The sequence below is a fragment of the Ambystoma mexicanum genome, chromosome 11 (assembly GCF_040938575.1).
Source record: "Ambystoma mexicanum isolate Mex_15411 chromosome 11, UKY_AmexF1_1, whole genome shotgun sequence".
NCBI lineage: Eukaryota > Metazoa > Chordata > Amphibia > Caudata > Ambystomatidae > Ambystoma > Ambystoma mexicanum.
Window position 1 is genome coordinate 1,404,133,025 of NC_090934.1, and position 16,978 is coordinate 1,404,150,002.

Sequence of the window (16,978 nt, forward strand, 5' to 3'; positions counted from 1 at the left end):
GTAAAACTCTCAGAATGAGGGCGAACAGAGGGAACGCATACCCTTGAAGGGGTTCCCAGTCCTGAAGGAAAGCGTCTACTGCCGATGCATCTGGATGAGGAGGATGCCAGCTGAAGACATGAGGGACCTGGAAGTTGAGGTGAGAGGCAAACAGATCAATGAGAAACGGGCCCCAAACCTGTGACAAGATCGCAAACTCTTAACTGTTCAGCTTCCAATCACTGCTGTCCCAAAGGAAATTGGAGTTACAATCTGCTACCATTTTGCTGAAGCCTGGCAGATACTCTGCTTGTAACATGATCCCGCGATTGAGGCAGAAGTGCCAAAAATCCCTTCCTAAGTCTTCTAATCCCTTGGATCGCGTGCCCCCCAACTTGTTGATGTAGCAGACCACTGACACATTGTCCATCCTCAAGAGGATGCAACAATTCACTTTGTCCTTGGCGAAACTCTTCACTGCAAAGGACCCTGCTAGGAGTTCGAGACAACTGATATGGAGAGCCTGCTCTAGAGCGGACCACTTTCCCCCCATAGAAACCTTTTGCTTTTGCGCTCCCCAAACGGACTGGCATATGACTCGAACATCATATCTGGAGCGAAGCAAAAAATGTCTCACCCCTTCCACGCTTGTATGAACTCCAGCCACTAGGTATGAGAGAAATGCATGCCCTCAGGATAACACGCGCTAACGCTCGCCCAACGAAATGTTGAACTGAAAAGAAAATGAAGGCAAAGTGCACGCCGTACGAAAAATTATATTAAACACCCACAATAAAGGATTATCATAAGTCGAGCAAATATACTCAAACACATATACCCATTAAACATACAGCTCGAACAGTAGAACGAATACTCATCTGCTGGTTGAGCAGCAAAGAAGAGGGATGATGGACTAGTGACATGGACCTTTACAGAGGGAGAAAGACCCTGATTGGCTGATATTCCTGGACTGCTATCTTGGATTGGTGTCTTTGTATGGTTTTTCTTATTTATGTATTTATTTTTATTTTGCATTTATTTCAGCACGCCAAACCCAAAAGCCTTGGGGCGCTTGTTACAGAAAGTGCATGGTACATTAGTAAAGTGCAAGAATACGCATAAGGTTTACAGACAAAGGAATGAAGGAATGGTGATTGTAAACCGATTGGCAGAGCCTCAACTCAGATGGGCTACATCAGGAATGCGGTTACAGAGGTGGGTAAAAAGCGACATTGGGAAGGGTGCACAGTTTGGAAAGCCTCACCTCATGGTACGGGGTCTACCTCAATTATGCAGCCTCAGGTGGGTAAAAAGACCTTGGTAAGGGTGCACAGTTTAAAGACCCTCACCTCATGATACGGGGGCTACTTCAAATGTACAGATAGGTAAAAAGCGACATTGGTAAGGGTGCACAGTGTGGAAAGCCTCATCTCATGGTGCGGGGGCTACCTCAATTATGCAGCCTCAGGTGGGTGGGTTGCAGCATATTTCCGAATGCGGGATTGCTAAACCTGGAGAGGGAAGGAGGATTTGGATTCAATACTGCTTTTAAAATGTTTTTGGTGTTTGTGACATTTTTCACTCTTTGCTGCTGGTTGTTAGTAAAGAAGGTGTATTCATAATAGGAAGCCTCCGGTCTCAACATACAATTCAGCTGTTTCATTTACTTTTTCTCTGCATATCAAACATAGAAATAGATTATAACCCATCGCTAATTACGGCCATCCCCACAACTCTTAAGAGGCCCAGAATGAATTACCAAAACACCTGCACATAACAGGACAGCAATTATGAAAATAGTTTTGATTTGCTAAAATCACAAGAGACAGCCTTATAAACTGAGGGAGGGGTCATTACCGCAGATATTGACCTCTACTAAGTCATTGTCCGAGGCTTATCACAGGGCCATAGATTAGGGAAGGGTCATATCCCTAGGGATAATGAGCCCTCACAAGGCCCATAAGGCTATTAGAACATAGCGGTCTGTGCTTAATTTGTAAATAAATATGTGCCAGGGCCCAAACATTTTCTAGCATATCTGGGAGGCATTGGGGCAGGCAACTCCCGGCCCATTGGTGCCACCATCCACAGGAGTGCCCCAGAGTGTCAGCATATTTAGGGTATAAACTGCAACTCCTACTGCCTATTGCGGGTGATGGATATACTTACCACCCATGCAGATGTGCAATTTATAGATAGCAATCGACATAAAATAACATAGCATGCTAGTTTAATGCAAATGTTTGTGTGATTCTTTGAACACATCATTGCTAACATTTTGCTCGTATTCATTAGGCGCCAAGTAGAACATGTTGACCATCTCTCCACAGAAAACAAAGTAAACATGCTTTCCTCTCATGGCAAATTAATTGGCAAATCCAGGAAAGGTCATTCCTGAACTGAGGAACTTGCCTCGCAGACACTGCAGCAAAATCGCTGTGCGTAGGTTGGTATTCATGGCAGACACTCCTCTCGGGCAGTGGCCTTTTCCCTGTGTTGGTGCTGCTGGCTGGTGACTGTCCTCTTCTTGTCAACCCACACTGCAGTGGCAGAGCGGCACCACTGTCATGCACGATGATTGAAGCACCCAGCATTGCCACCTTCCAACTCATTGCTATCCATGAAAACTAGCACTGTCCTGTCCATCTGGGTCCTTGGGGTTCAGGAATAACAATGGATCGGCCCAGAATGAAGACTGCGTCCAGTGCACAATGTTGTTCCTTGTTGTGTTACAACTACTGAATGAGAGTTAAAATAATAAAGTTTCAGGAAAATCTCATCACTCGTCTGAGAAAATAAGTGCCGAGACCGAGCCCTGGCAAACACCCCCACAAATTAAGCACTGATAGCGGTACTAGAAAACCATGTTTTGGACTTTTGGGGTGAAGAAAAAAAGGTTTGTTTTATAATGAGAAAGTAAATCGACAAATTCAGTAAATTTAATGTCGGTTTGTTTTATAGTTTTTAAATAACAAGGTCATCTTCATAAGCTAAGGATTTCAATTTCAAACTTGGTTAAACTGGAGAGGGTTTAACTAGAGCATACATTAGGGTTCTTGTAAAAGTAAATGGTTTCTCTATAAGAAAGTGAAAGAATTTTAAAGTGTTTAAACATTCTCTTTGGTTGTTAAGTATGGTGCTGCAATGAAAAAACAGGTCCTCTTAAGGAGGACGTTTCTGTCTGAAAGACATCTTGCATGGAACATGCATTATTGCTCCCTCTCTGCTTTTGAATCCAGAACGTTCTGAATGCAGTCAATACTAGCCGTTATTGACTGCACTCTGAACATTCTGATTGGCTGAGAGGAGGTCAATAACGATTTGCATGTGCCAATAATAAATATTGCAAAATGAGTGCTGAGCAAAAGGGTTTTCTCTTACTCTGCGGCCAGTGGTTTGTTTGCAAGACTAGCTTGATAATTTCCCCACAAGGTATTTTGTATGATTCCTGCGGTGCAGCAGAAGAGAAATTGATCTGTGCATGTGTGAGATTTATATTGTGCAAAGTAGCTAATAAGCCACATAGCACTGTATGGAAAATGGCTAAATTACAGAGAGAGAACAACTGAAGAGGCGGGATAGTAGGGGCACATTTAGAGGCTTCATCCCAAGGGCCAGGTGCGGATCTGTGCAGATCCCCACAGATCATTGTGAAAGATGCATTCATAGGTTGCAATTCTGGTGAAGACCTGTCTGAATTTCCCCTTACACAGGTGCTAGAATAAGTAGATAAGTTGAGAACACAAACGTAAACACTCCAGGTACATTGTAATTGTAATTGTTTATTTATAACACGCTTAATACCCAGAGGTTTCTAAGCGCAGACCCGGGGATCAAACCTGTGTTGCTCTAGGTCATCTTGCGTTGCCCCTGAGCTATCCTCTGAATAGATCACCATGCACTAGCCCCATGTATGTATAGTGCAGGGGCTTGCTTCCTGTAGTGAACTTCTGGCTACATCAGTGAATGAAAACATAAAATGATGTTAGGCCCAGAAACACAGTAAGTCAATCATTTAGAAATAAGTGGGCCAAAGTTGAACAAGGTGATATGTGTAGGCATTGTGCTAGGGAAATAGAGGAAATAGAGACCAGCAGACACATACTGACAGCATGTCCTGCTTTGAGAGCATACGCAGAGATCAATTTTGGGCAGCCGTAGTGGGGGCGGAATCCATTGTAGTTAACGCTGCAGCTTTTAATATTTGGAAACTGGTGACTCCTTAGTGCACTGTATGATATTCATGATTTCATATAGGAATTTTCTTTTTTTATTTCTTCTTTACTCACATCGATGATGTATATTTTAACTATTCAGATTGACAAATGTGACATTTTAATATGGTTTGCAAAAAAATGTGTAAATGTTTGTTCTTAACCGAATATAAACTAAATGCACAATAAATAAAATAAAAAAATTAAAAATAATTTGATATATTCACAACTTGTGTCATAATATGGCATGGGAATGGCAGCCGAAATTCCTAAGTATCCAAGAACTCCTTACAACATGGATTGGATATATCAAAACATCGCCTTAATTCCAAAATACATATCACCGTACAGTTCAAAATGAATCAAAAAGTGCTTAGAAACAAAGTGCTTGGGTGTTAGTAAGTGAACTTCATACAATATTCATTCATCAACATTTCATTCCATATTCATAAGATGGACAACCCCTCGGATTGTAAAAAGACAATTTTCATATAAACAAACAGCCTTCATCAGGACAGCAGGTCTAATTATACACAAAAATCGATCCCCTCTGTGCTGTAGCAATGTCTTCCAAATATGTTCCACCTGGCATGCACTGCAGGTGCAACGTTATCTACGTGCGGCTGTCCAGTGTTGTACCACGACACCGGCACCAGTCAACCGACGAGCTGGAAGAGCACGAGGGACTTGCACACCTGCCAGGAGGAATATATGAAAGCGGGACATTCTATGTGCACCTTATGAAGAGGCCGAAACACTGAGTGTCGACTAATTTTCTATAGGATTGGTGACATAATAAGGTCATCAAGAAGAGACCTGAATCCCCATTGAAGAGCAAATGTCGCTGTGATGTTATAGAGACAGATAAGAGTGTTAATAGGATACTGCACCTTGTTTACAATCTGTCTTCAAAATGGTCTTTTATCAAGCTGAGGGCTTATGAAGATGTAATGAAATGTTGATGAATGAACATTGCAGGAAGCTCACTTACTAACTACAGCACTTTGTTTTGAAGCAGTCTTTGAAGATTTCTAAATGGTATCCAGGCATTGCATCGAATACATAGTATCGAATGCAAAAGCATCGAAAAAAATGCATCGAAAAAAGGCATTTTTTTGTAGGTAAAGTTTGTTTTACTATAATGGGTTTTAAGGGGTTTTACGGGGTAAAAAACATTTTTTCGATGTATCAATTTTTTTTAAATGGTTTTGCATTCGATGCTTTTGCATTCGATTCAATCACTAACCTTCTAAATGTAAGGGGTGTGCAGTAATAAAATCACAGCAAAAAGTAATCTATAAAAAGAATTGCGTCAAAACTGCTGTGGTTTGACCCGATAAAGGTGTACCCATTATACCATTTAAGGGTAGCGGGGGTTGCGGTGGTGCCCCCACCCCCCTTAATTGGTATAATGAGTCCGGGGTTTGCAGGGGGGGACCCTGCATTCATTACATGGATTGCGATGGCAAAACTACAGCCTTTTCGCCATGATTTCTTGTGTAAACGGCCAATACAAAACACTAATGAAAAAATAACAAATGAAAAAACAACTAATTCCACAATAACACATTTTGAAATCAACTAAAAATGGGGTTGTGAGAGAGACTAGTGGTTTTGGGAGTGGGGGAAAGTATTAAATAAAAGTGGTGGGAAATTTGGGGGAAAACCCCCAAAACAGCGGAAAATGAATTTGTTATTTGGAATTAGTTATTTTGCATTCGTTATTTTTTCATTAGTTATTATTTCATTAGTTGTAATTTCCTGTAACCATCAATATGTTTTGCTTCCTATGAACCTGGCCCAAATCTCCATGGATACATCAATCAGACTCATGCTGGCCTCCGGTTCTGGGACCACTTGCTGATACTAAACGCTGTGTGTTATTCAGTGTTTAGCTCCCTGCATCTAGGGACCGAGGGCCCCCAGGGCAGCCTTGCCCCAGAGCCCACATTGCCCGCCCCCCTTGCACACCCTGTTTGTATGAAGGCCGCCTCAGGCTTCTAGCGAGTTCTTTGTGTGGGCATTTGCTTGCGCACTTATGACGCTTAGGTTTCTGCACTGAACTCCAGCTAAGCTATTGTTTCTTTCTCTTTTTTCTTTTTTTGTAGCCTGCCAACCTCGAAATCTGAAACTGTGCTGGAATGCTCTTCTGGGTCATTTGAGCAATGGATGCAGAATGCAGTTCTGACCTGCCCGGATTTATGCACCAGGGGTGGACTGGTTCAGAAGGATTTCCTGACAGATCTCTGCCTCTGAAAGGTGGGTGGGGCTGGGGGAGAATCACTGACATACCTTTACTCCACAGGGGCAAAGCAACCTCACGGTGGAATCCCATCTCGCCAGTCCTGTCAAAGGGTTGCCACAGTCCCTAGATATGGGTCTACACAGGAGGAGGAGTAGGTAGGAGGGTTGGAGGGATTCTTGTTTGGGGCGTCTTTGACTCTCTCTGTGTTACTGTTTTATCGCCACATGTTCTAATCCAGAAATTTGCACTGGGAACACAAACCGTAGGATTCCCATAGGATACACCGGGGTAAAGGGCATTCATTGGGTTGGGGTGGTGTTGATGATGACGCACAGCTGCAGAACTTCTAGATCGGTGGTGACGGGGTGCCAGGGTGACACGCCAGCTGAATGGTTTGGAGTGTAGAATATCCAGTGGCATATGTTGAAAAGTTTGCATGAGAAAGTTGATCCGTCATTCAATTAATTTGTCAAGAGTTGAAACCCTGCAACTGCTTACAACTTTAGTGAATGCAGAATTTGTAGGTATCATAGAGACGTCTGTGCCAGGTGTCCTTTCTGGCCACTGTCCAGAAAGGGGGGCTTATTAAATGATCTAACCAGGGACGTCATTTCACCAAAATGCCAGGGGTAGCGGAAGTGACATCGCGCGACCCTTGACCCCTGATGACATCACAGGAATTGGTGTCATTTGAACCCACTCCAAAGTGGTACACGACCTTTCACCCATTGACAAAACAGGAAGTGGCATCACATAGCATTGTACACTACGAAAAATATGGTTACGATATCACTATAATGTGATGTACATTTCATACAAGAATGGATGGCCATATGTATTGTTAAGATCAGTGTGCATAGGCCCATATTACCAAATTACTGTGAATGCATGCAGACGTCCATGACCAAATGATAATGATGTTTTATTATATAGCACTTACGCTTAATCGCTTTATGTAGAAGAAATATGCACCCAATATCACCCAACCTGTGTTGGTACTCCTTTATCGACACCAGAAGGATGAAAGGGTGAGTTGAGGCGTTGAAGAACAGACTAAATCAGTGACTCACCTGCTGAAGTGTGCCTGAAATAAACCTTTAATGAGTCTAGCAATTATTGTATAGAATTCCAGAATGACACATAATTTGGTATTCCTATTCTTTCTTATTTAGGGTCACTGCTGAAAGTGTTAGACTTGTGGCATTCCTGTTTTTTTTTAAGGGGCCTGAACAAGAAAGCCAGCCACTCTGAAGTAAAGAGCCACATGGTGCTGGCCGCAGCCGAGGAGCTTGCATTACATTTTTTTAGAGGTCGCAAGGGAGACCCCAGAGGTCGCAAGGGAGACCTCAGAGGTCGCTGTTGCGACCTCTGGCGACCCCTAAATGACGTCCCTGGATCTAACAAGTGGCTTTTCTCTCTAATGAGTAGCAAGAGGCGACAGGCCCAACAACCTTCTTCCTGGCTGGCTTCAGAAGCCTGGGCTAGTCCCACACTCCTAGCCCGCAGGCCCAACAGCCTCCTTCTAGGCTGGGTTTGTCCCATGCGCCTAGCCTGCAGGCCCAACAACCTTCTTCCTGGCTGGTCCCACACTCCTATAGTCAGCAAGGGGCGAATCCCAGGATACTTCTGGATGTTTTTCAAGTTGACCTTTTGGGGCATAATGTGAAAGGTCAAAGTTCAAAACAGCAGGTAGAGCATCTGTGAATAGTGAACAAGCTTCTTGAAAAGGCGCGTGGAAAGCGTTTAGGATAATCTTATCCAATAGCGAAAGTTAGCCAAAATTGTGCATTAAGCCCACACAATGTGTTTACATGTCTGGCCTCTTGTGTATAAAAGACATATAAGGAATACGTTCTTAAGCACCTGAATCGTATCGAATGTGTCACATATAAGCAGCAATTCATGGATACTCAGTGTTGTGCTAAAATAACATGCGTGTTGGACAGGGAGGGTCAGAATCATTCGTCCAGTGGAGAAACGATATCTCGGACGCTGCAAATCAAAACACCTTACACATGTGTAAGGTCTGTAAGAGAGGCAACATAGCTAGGCAAAGTCTGACGAGGTCCTCCTAAGCAGCATTAGGCCTCAAAACACCCGATCAAAAACAGTATCTGCTGCTTCCATGCAGGATTCTCGTTATCTGCAGATATGCAACACTGTCACCTGGGCTTCTGGGCATGCATTGGCAACACTCTATATACAATGTTGATAGTGAATGCACTTTTGTTTATACCCCCCAAACCCTGTTTATCACCCTAAAAACCCATCCCGACTGTTTCCAAAAATTAATGAACCCTTTGTCCCACCCTAAATGCATTCACTATAAAATGTTTCAATGTAAAATATCCGATATATGTTCATTCTATATAAAAGATTCGATATAAACACTGTATAAACTTGATGGTTGTCTTTATCCACCTCAGCCCCCACCCTTGATGCATCTGTTGGTAGCCTGAAGGTTGCAGGTTTTAATCATGGTAGGGTTATCTCAGCCCTTCATCCTAGAGAGGATTAACAAATCACACTTTCCTTTAACGCTGTGTTTTGAAACACTCTTGCTTGCTCGTGCAAGCCATTATTTTGTCGTCCTGGGCTGCCCAGTTTCATTGCAATGGATAAGTGTCTGACAGCTGTTTTGCGGTCCAAACTGATGATTGGTTAATGCTGATGATGACGTTGCAGGGGGCAATGAGCACATGTATGTATTGTATGTATCTATGTCTTTTTGTAACGTCCTATAGGACAATGAAATTGCAGCGGAGGAATTAGAAAAAGTCAAAACTGCAAGAGAGACAATGGCAAGTAGTCATCTTCTTAACTTTACAGACAGCTACCTGGAATCAGCGAGCTTTTAATATTTGCTATACAATTATATAGCATTATAGCAAATAATAAATACAATTATTCTTTTGCTAACTCTGCCACGAGGACACTTCTTCACAGTAGGGTAGAGCATTCCAAAATATTGGACCTGGTGCTCCGTGCGCCTGTTTCTTAAATCGATGACCAAGAAATGGGGGGCCCTTAATAGGACCAGAAAATTCGACTCCCCAATCAGTGGTGCACAAGGCTTCAAACAGTGTGTGTGACACCCCTGTGAGCAAGGGGAGATTCCTGAGGACACGTGCTTGAATTCTAGGATATCATTCAAAAGAATAGCGGTCTTATTCTGTATTTTTATTTGTTTGTACGCTTATATAGCGCTGGAGCCAGCAGGCATCAGGGCATGGAAGAGAAAAGGAGAAATGAGCAGTCGAAAGCCTAGTCCGGTCACACAAAGGTCCATAGTCATTCCAAAGGGAGAGTTTTCAGACGCTTCCTGAAGTTTCGCGGGTTAGATTCACCACCCAAATCTTTTGATAGCTTATTCCAGGCCATTGCTGCCTGCACAGGACAGGATCTGCCACATCTTCTGACCCGTCTGTTGTTAGGAACCATAACACATATTTCTCCCACCTAGCCGCAAAAACCTGGAACAACATCCCGAAAGAAATAAGAAACACCAAAGACCACCTACAATTCAGAAAATTACTAAAAACATGGCTCTTCAACACTGCAGATTCAAACTGAAAAAACCAAACCAACCTAACGGGAAACACAAAAAAGATGACTAAATTTAGGATGAGACTGACAACACACAGAACCGACCAGAGAAACTCGTACTACAACAAGAGAGACGATGCTAAGTTGAATAGGACACAAGCGACACCCATGAGGACAGAAATCAGCATCCCTAGCCAATTCCATTAAACACCCTCACCCGCCCCATAATTGCTACAAGGTATCATACTTGTATAGAGTTGTGTGAATGTTAGCACTTGCCACACCTGAACTAAATTGTGCGCATTGTGCGCACTGTCTGGCCCAGATTTGAAAGGACTCACAAACACCTGCCTGCCCCACATACAGACAGGTATCACGTAGGTGGCCGCGGCCGAACTTGGGTAAGGTTATGACTGTTAGTGGATACCATGTGAGAAAGGGACTGGGAGCATCGGACGGCCCAGGTCAGGACAGAGACGCAGAGATGCTCCCGCACCCCACAAGGAGAGAATACGGAAATTTAGCGCCTCACTTCCGGACAGCAATGCCAATTAACCAATCCACCAACAATTTCACCCCTCTGCATACACCACTCTAACTCTAACAAAACACAACCACGAGCCTACAACACAACAATCTGCACAAACTTCACTACACTGCAACAACAAAACAAAACAAACATAGACTCGCACAACAGCACACGATGAATACTGACCGTAAAACACCCCAAGCCCAGCCAACTGACCCACTGGGCTGAGGCCGCCAACAGCACATCACTGCTCTCTTGCACTTCTCCAGCTTATTCCCACTAACTCACCGCCCCTTCCCTTTTTTTCAGAGCCGCCAGAGCGCCAGGGGACCACTCCAGTGGTGATAGTGCGCGGTACAAATATCCTTTAACATTAAGTAGATCTAGCGGCTCTTTTGGGAAGATGCGTTTCTTTAGGTATCCAGGGGCTAGCCCACAGCAGCATTTATGCACAATAGTGAGTGCCTTGAAACGGGACCTGGCCTTCACCAGGGGCCGGTGATTTGAGCTGTGGCTCTTCGTGTGTGTCAGTCGCTGCATTCGCCTCTTCCTTCTGATTAGGTTACGGTATTATTGGTATTACTGCAGACACTGGGATGCTTACATGTTGTTCCATGTCATGCGTTCTCATGATATGATATGATATGATATGGCATTTATAACGCGCCTATTCACAAGTGTTACCGGGATGCCTTGATTAGTGCCATCTTGAATTTACTTGGTTGGATGTTCATCGCAGAAAAAAGCTCAAGAACTTTCCGGCAGCCCGGTGCAGGACACTAACCCCAGGCTCCGCTAAGAGTGCCAGCAGTCCATGCATCTCTCCTGGCTGTAGGCCCTGGCAGGCCAGGCCCATTTGCACTAGTTGGAGAGGATGGGATTGGCACAAAATGATTATATCATTGGTCTGCACTCAAGGACTAAGCGGCCCTTTTGGGTGTCCACATACAAAAAGTTACTTTTTGCACAATTACAGTGCTCACTTGTGTCTTGCACTCCATAAAAGGCAGCTTCTTTTTTTTAATGTTCAAATCATTTTATTTGCAAATATTTTTTAATCAAATTTGACCACTAACTTCCTGCTGGTTAATACAGTGAAATTATAATCCAAGGTTTTTAGTACAACTTCCCTGTTTCAAGTCAACCACCCTCCCCCCAGGTAATTCAAAAACAAAACATTGGTAAAACAAAGTTGAGGATAAGTTTATACACTGCAAAATATTATTTCCGAGAAACTTGTGAAGCTCCTTTTACCATTATTATAGTCTCAGTGCGCTGTTAGTGGAAACGCCCTTGGAGGACAGAAGTCCAGAGTGTTGGAGGTCGTGGAGCACAATTAGGATGCATATGGGCATTTGGCCAAATAAGGCTTAGCAGGGCTGGCCAGGCTCTGGTAGAGAGCAACTCATGCAGTCGGGCATGTGGATGGGTGCTGAGAGGAGATGCGTGGCATCACTGCTATTGAATCGCTATGGGTTCAGCGTGGCAGAATTTGTCACAGATCTGCGCTGCATTCTGCTATGAGAGGTGCTGAGGCGTAGTCTGGTGTAAGTAGGCAGAGAATTATGTGAACAGCACGACCACATTTTGTCATAGTACTTGATGTATATTGATGTGTGTGGATAGCCATGCTTGCGGCCAGTGGTGTGTTATACGTACCTTACCGAAATCAATGGCGCTTGGTTTTTTGGGCGCACGCTCAGGTACTTTATAAAAGAAAAAAATCATGCCTTTTCGAAGCAATGAACACTCTGAACTTAGTTGGAACTTCCAAGCGTGACTTGTTTTGTGAAAAGCTTGCATAATCTCAGGGTTCGAAAATAATCGGAGCTAGAACCCATAAGACTCGTCCTGCCCCCCATCACTGTGGCGGTACCGGATCGGTGCAGACCATTGGGAAGCTTGGACATTCACCATTGATACATGGCTGCAGAATCATGGGCAAAATGTGTTGTGAAGAGTCTTGGCATGGACAGGAAAATCATTGCTGCTCCTGTGAAGGCCATGGCTTTCCCGATAAAGACATCCTTGCTTTTCGTATCCCTGTGAACACCACCCTGCTGGAACATATGGCCCCCCCTTATTCTAGCCATGGAGTATACTGCTGAAGTGTCCTCGCACCCACCAGAAAGTCTAGAAAATGTGGTGTTCCATTTGATGTGATGAGTGCACAAGCCCACCAATTTTTGTCAAGATGAAGTGTGATCATACCTCAGTCACGCGAGAGCAAAAACCCGCCATTTTTTTTCTGGAGCTCAAGTCTGAGCATACCACAATCTGGTGCAACACCATCGAGCTGAGCGGGCTTCAGCCCACCGCCCGCCCCTGAAATTTTGGGCCATTTTGACTCGACCTGGCTGACCTGCAGATCTGCGGCCAAACAGAACAGGACACAGATGTTAAACGGCACCACCTGAGCTTTGCTGTTAACAAAGGCCCTGGGTTTCACAGGTAACAAAGGCCCTGCAATTACTAACGTGAAGCATTTCACTGTTAGCACCTGCATTCATATGCATACATTTTTAGGCAATTGAAATCGTAATGTGGGGTTACTACTTGCATGCCACGGGAGTGATTGGAAGGGAAGAGAGGAGACAGGAGAGCCCTCACAAACAGCAGTTCTTAGGTGGTTGCTTTCAGACTTAAAGGAGAGAGTTAACTGCTTGTAACATTGAAGATTCACTACAATAGTCTCATTAGAATGCGTAAAGGAGAATCTGTGTGATTTTCCTGCGGCTAAATAACCCGCGACTGAAATGACCGCATGCAAAAGGTCAGCTCAACCGAAATGTTTGAACGTTTCATAATAATAAAAAGTGTCCCCTGCAGCCCCTGCTCACTATACTGTATAGTGCAGCCTTTTTTTTACCCACCTAAAATGCATACCACAAAAGGTTCGAACTTTTGGTGTTCAAACTTTTGGTGATATGCATTTTAGGCCTTTTAGTAAGGTCGGTAATTTAGGTGCGTTCATTTTGGCTGAAACCTTCATGAAGAGTGATGCCCCCACACAATTCCGTTTTCCCTCCCCCCCACTGTCTCTGAAGTTAGGACCTCTCGCAACATTCGAATGGCTAGCCCCTCCCCCCCCGAAATGTAGGTTTCGTTGCACCCCTGACCACAGTCACATTGGGAAGGCATGCAGCACCCAAAACTCTGCTAAAATAGTCTTGCCATGGAATCTCCTCTCAAGTTTTGCAACACTGTTACAACTAAAATGCAGCACTAATACTTCCAGTGGTGGCCACATATCAGGCAGCAAATTACAGAAGAGCGCCTCCTGCAGGAAAGTGAGATGAACACCGCTCACCCCAATCCAGCAGATGGCAACACTGTTTTCCTTTGTTAAACAAAAGACACATTCAACCTTCAAGGAAAAGAAACAACCTCATATGAAACTCATTTACAAGAACTCTCTGGACATATAACGCTCAGAACAATCTGACTTCTAACCCCCTATCACGCGTATGACAACCCAACCCAACCACCAAAGTAGCCACGCCTATTCGAAATGAGTGATTGGTGATTGACTGGTGAACCTCTGAGGATCAGTCCCTGCCTGTTTCAATGCCCTGATAACAGTGGCGGGTCCAGACTCTTTTGGCTGGGGAAGCCCAAGTGGGGCACTGACTTATGCAGAGGTAGCATGAAGTACGAGCGCACACACACATAGTGATCATAGTTTAGGATAAGGGGGTGGTAGCTGGGGTGGCCAATCAGATTCCAGGGAGATCACGTGCCACCCAAGGCCACTCCCTGAACACGCCTAATTTGTGCATGTACATTAGTGAACTGCAAGCACTGAGTGCTGGCAGTCTCATTTACAAATTCACCAGAGCATGCTAATGAGTAAACGATCAAAATCATTGTGATGGTGTCACACACGCATGGACTGGACCCACCTCTGTACAAATTAAATGTCCCTCTTGAAATCGGCACAATACATAGAACTAGCACATTTCGAAGTAAAACCTGTCTTGCTGCCGGACCTGCCGGTTTCCCCCAGCGTATAGTTGCAGCAAAATCTACCAAAAGAAAAATAGACCACATATAACCGTTTTTACTATGTATGTAATGTAATTTGTTTTGTAATTGTTCTTTTACAACACGCTTAATAACGGGAACTCGTTTATAAATGCAAACCCAGGATTTGTACCTGCGTTGCTATGCATTGGGGGTCATTACAAGGTTGGCGGTAAGGGGTTAACGGCGGCGGTAAAGGTGCCGGTGCCGTTAACCCATTACTGCCGCATTACGAGGTCCTTTACCGGCTGGTTTTATCAGGCGCCCTTAGTGGGACCCGCTAAAGGACCAGCATGCTAACAATTGGCCCGTTATTAACGGGACCGTTGATAGCATGGTCCCCATTCCCTTTGAGCCCAATGGGGCTTGAATGGGAATGGGGATGGGTTCCCTGAATGGGGAAATACCGAGTCCTCCAAGGTTGGAATGGCCCGGTAATTCCCCATTCAGGGAACCCGGACCCCATATGTGGTAAGGGGGTATTAGCTATTAGCGCCATGGCATCACCTCCAACCTCGTTATGACCCCCATTGTCTTGGTTCCAAGCATTTACCTCTGAGCTATCCTTCCGGACCAAGCATAGCTTGTAGACAATCTTCTTAATGACCAGTTTTCAATACTAAAGGTACAGCGCATGGACTTACCAGTTGGATCTTGGTTACTCTGCGAAGCAGAATTCATAAGGGTAAGGACGGGGCGGTGGGGGGGTGTAGTGATGGACTGCAATGTAAAGGCAGGGTTCTATGCTATTTGGTGCATAACAATCTATCGGATCCGTTTTCATCAAATTATTTTTTCTTTGGGTGGATTTTGCTGCAAATATATGTAGCGGGAGATACCCCCACTCCCGCAGCCCTCCTCCATAACCCACCAACATAATGCGTTACCCTAAATCCATAATAAAATATTGACATAGTGGGAAATTAGGTTGAGACAACCGTCCCTTTGTAACATGTCAAGTCATGGAGACTTGGCATTGTGCATGTGTATATGAAGATTGATGTATTGAGTAACAATCATTTCGTATAGGTTTTTAGTATAATATGTATTTGTTATGATTTAGCGGGTGGTTATATTTGCGCTCTGATGTATTAATAAAATTGACATGTGCTTTTGTATGAAATATCATTTGATCCATGGCTATCTCCTTATAATTCTTTGAAGGTAGATAACTTGAGTCCTTAGATTTGGGGAGGGGTACATATGTTTTTATAAAATAGATTGTGACCTTTTTCTGGTTTGATTTCGCAATTACTTTCCCATTTAGTAAGAAAGTCGTACACCTAATAGTGGAATGCCCACGTGGGAATAATGACCCTAATTCCAGCCCCACATATATTTGGGGCAAAATTCGATCAAAACTATTAATTGAAAACTAATTCATTCAACAACCAAAAAATGCCACAATGTGTCCTTTGCCAAATCTGTTCCTTAGCTCTGTGGTTTAGATCACGGATTACCCACGCATACTTTGTTCCCCCCTTGCTTTCCCCACCCCGTTATAGCCCTTTCCCCCCAAACATGTTTTTTTACATTTCTGCTCCACAGGCAATTACATGACGTGAATTACCACAAAGTAATTTACTTTGAGGAAATAATGCTATACGTCGAGCCTCTGCTGGGAGCGAGTTCCAGATGCTCGGGATGTGGCTGCTAGCGAGTCTTCTCTTTATACGTCAAGCCTCTGCTGGGAGCGAGTTCCAGATGCTCGGGATGTGGCTGCTAGCGAGTCTTCTCTTTATACGTCGAGCCTCTGCTGGGAGCAAGTTCCAGATGCTCGGGATTTGGCTGCTAGCGAGTCTTCTCTTTATACGTCGAGCCTCTGCTGGGAGCGAGTTCCAGATGCTCGGGATGTGGCTGCTAGCGAGTCTTCTCTTTATACGTCGAGCCTCTGCTGGGAGCGAGTTCCAGATGCTCGGGATGTGGCTGCTAGCGAGTCTTCTCTTTATACGTCAAGCCTCTGCTGGGAGCGAGTTCCAGATGCTCGGGATATGTGGCTGCTAGCGAGTCTTCTCTTTATACGTCAAGCCTCTGCTGGGAGCGAGTTCCAGATGCTCGCGATGTGGCTGCTAGCGACGAGTCTTCTCTTTATACGTCGAGCCTCTGCTGGGAGCGAGTTCCAGATGCTCGGGATATGTGGCTGCTAGCGAGTCTTCTCTTTATACATCGAGCCTCTGCTGGGAGCGAGTACCAGATGCTCGCGATGTGGCTGCTAGCGACGAGTCTTCTCTTTATACGTCGAGCCTCTGCTGGGAGCGAGTTCCAGATGCTCGGGATGTGGCTGCTAGCGACGAGTCTTCTCTTTATACGTCGAGCCTCTGCTGGGAGCGAGTTCCAGATGCTCGGGATATGTGGCTGCTAGTGAGTCTTCTCTTTATACATCGAGCCTCTGCTGGGAGCAAGTTCCAGATGCTCGGGATTTGGCTGCTAGCGAATCTTCTC

General features: G+C 44.5%; 1 long non-coding RNA gene across 2 annotated transcripts in view; it reads left to right on the forward strand.

Annotated features, from left to right (window-relative positions):
- Positions 1-16,978, forward strand: part of LOC138504861 (uncharacterized) — a 250,561-nt gene that overhangs the window by 92,463 nt on the left and 141,120 nt on the right. For both annotated transcript variants that reach the window (XR_011280017.1, XR_011280018.1), the window contains exon 2: positions 6,302-6,452. This is a non-coding gene — a long non-coding RNA (uncharacterized lncRNA). The remainder of the gene's footprint in view (positions 1-6,301; positions 6,453-16,978) is intronic.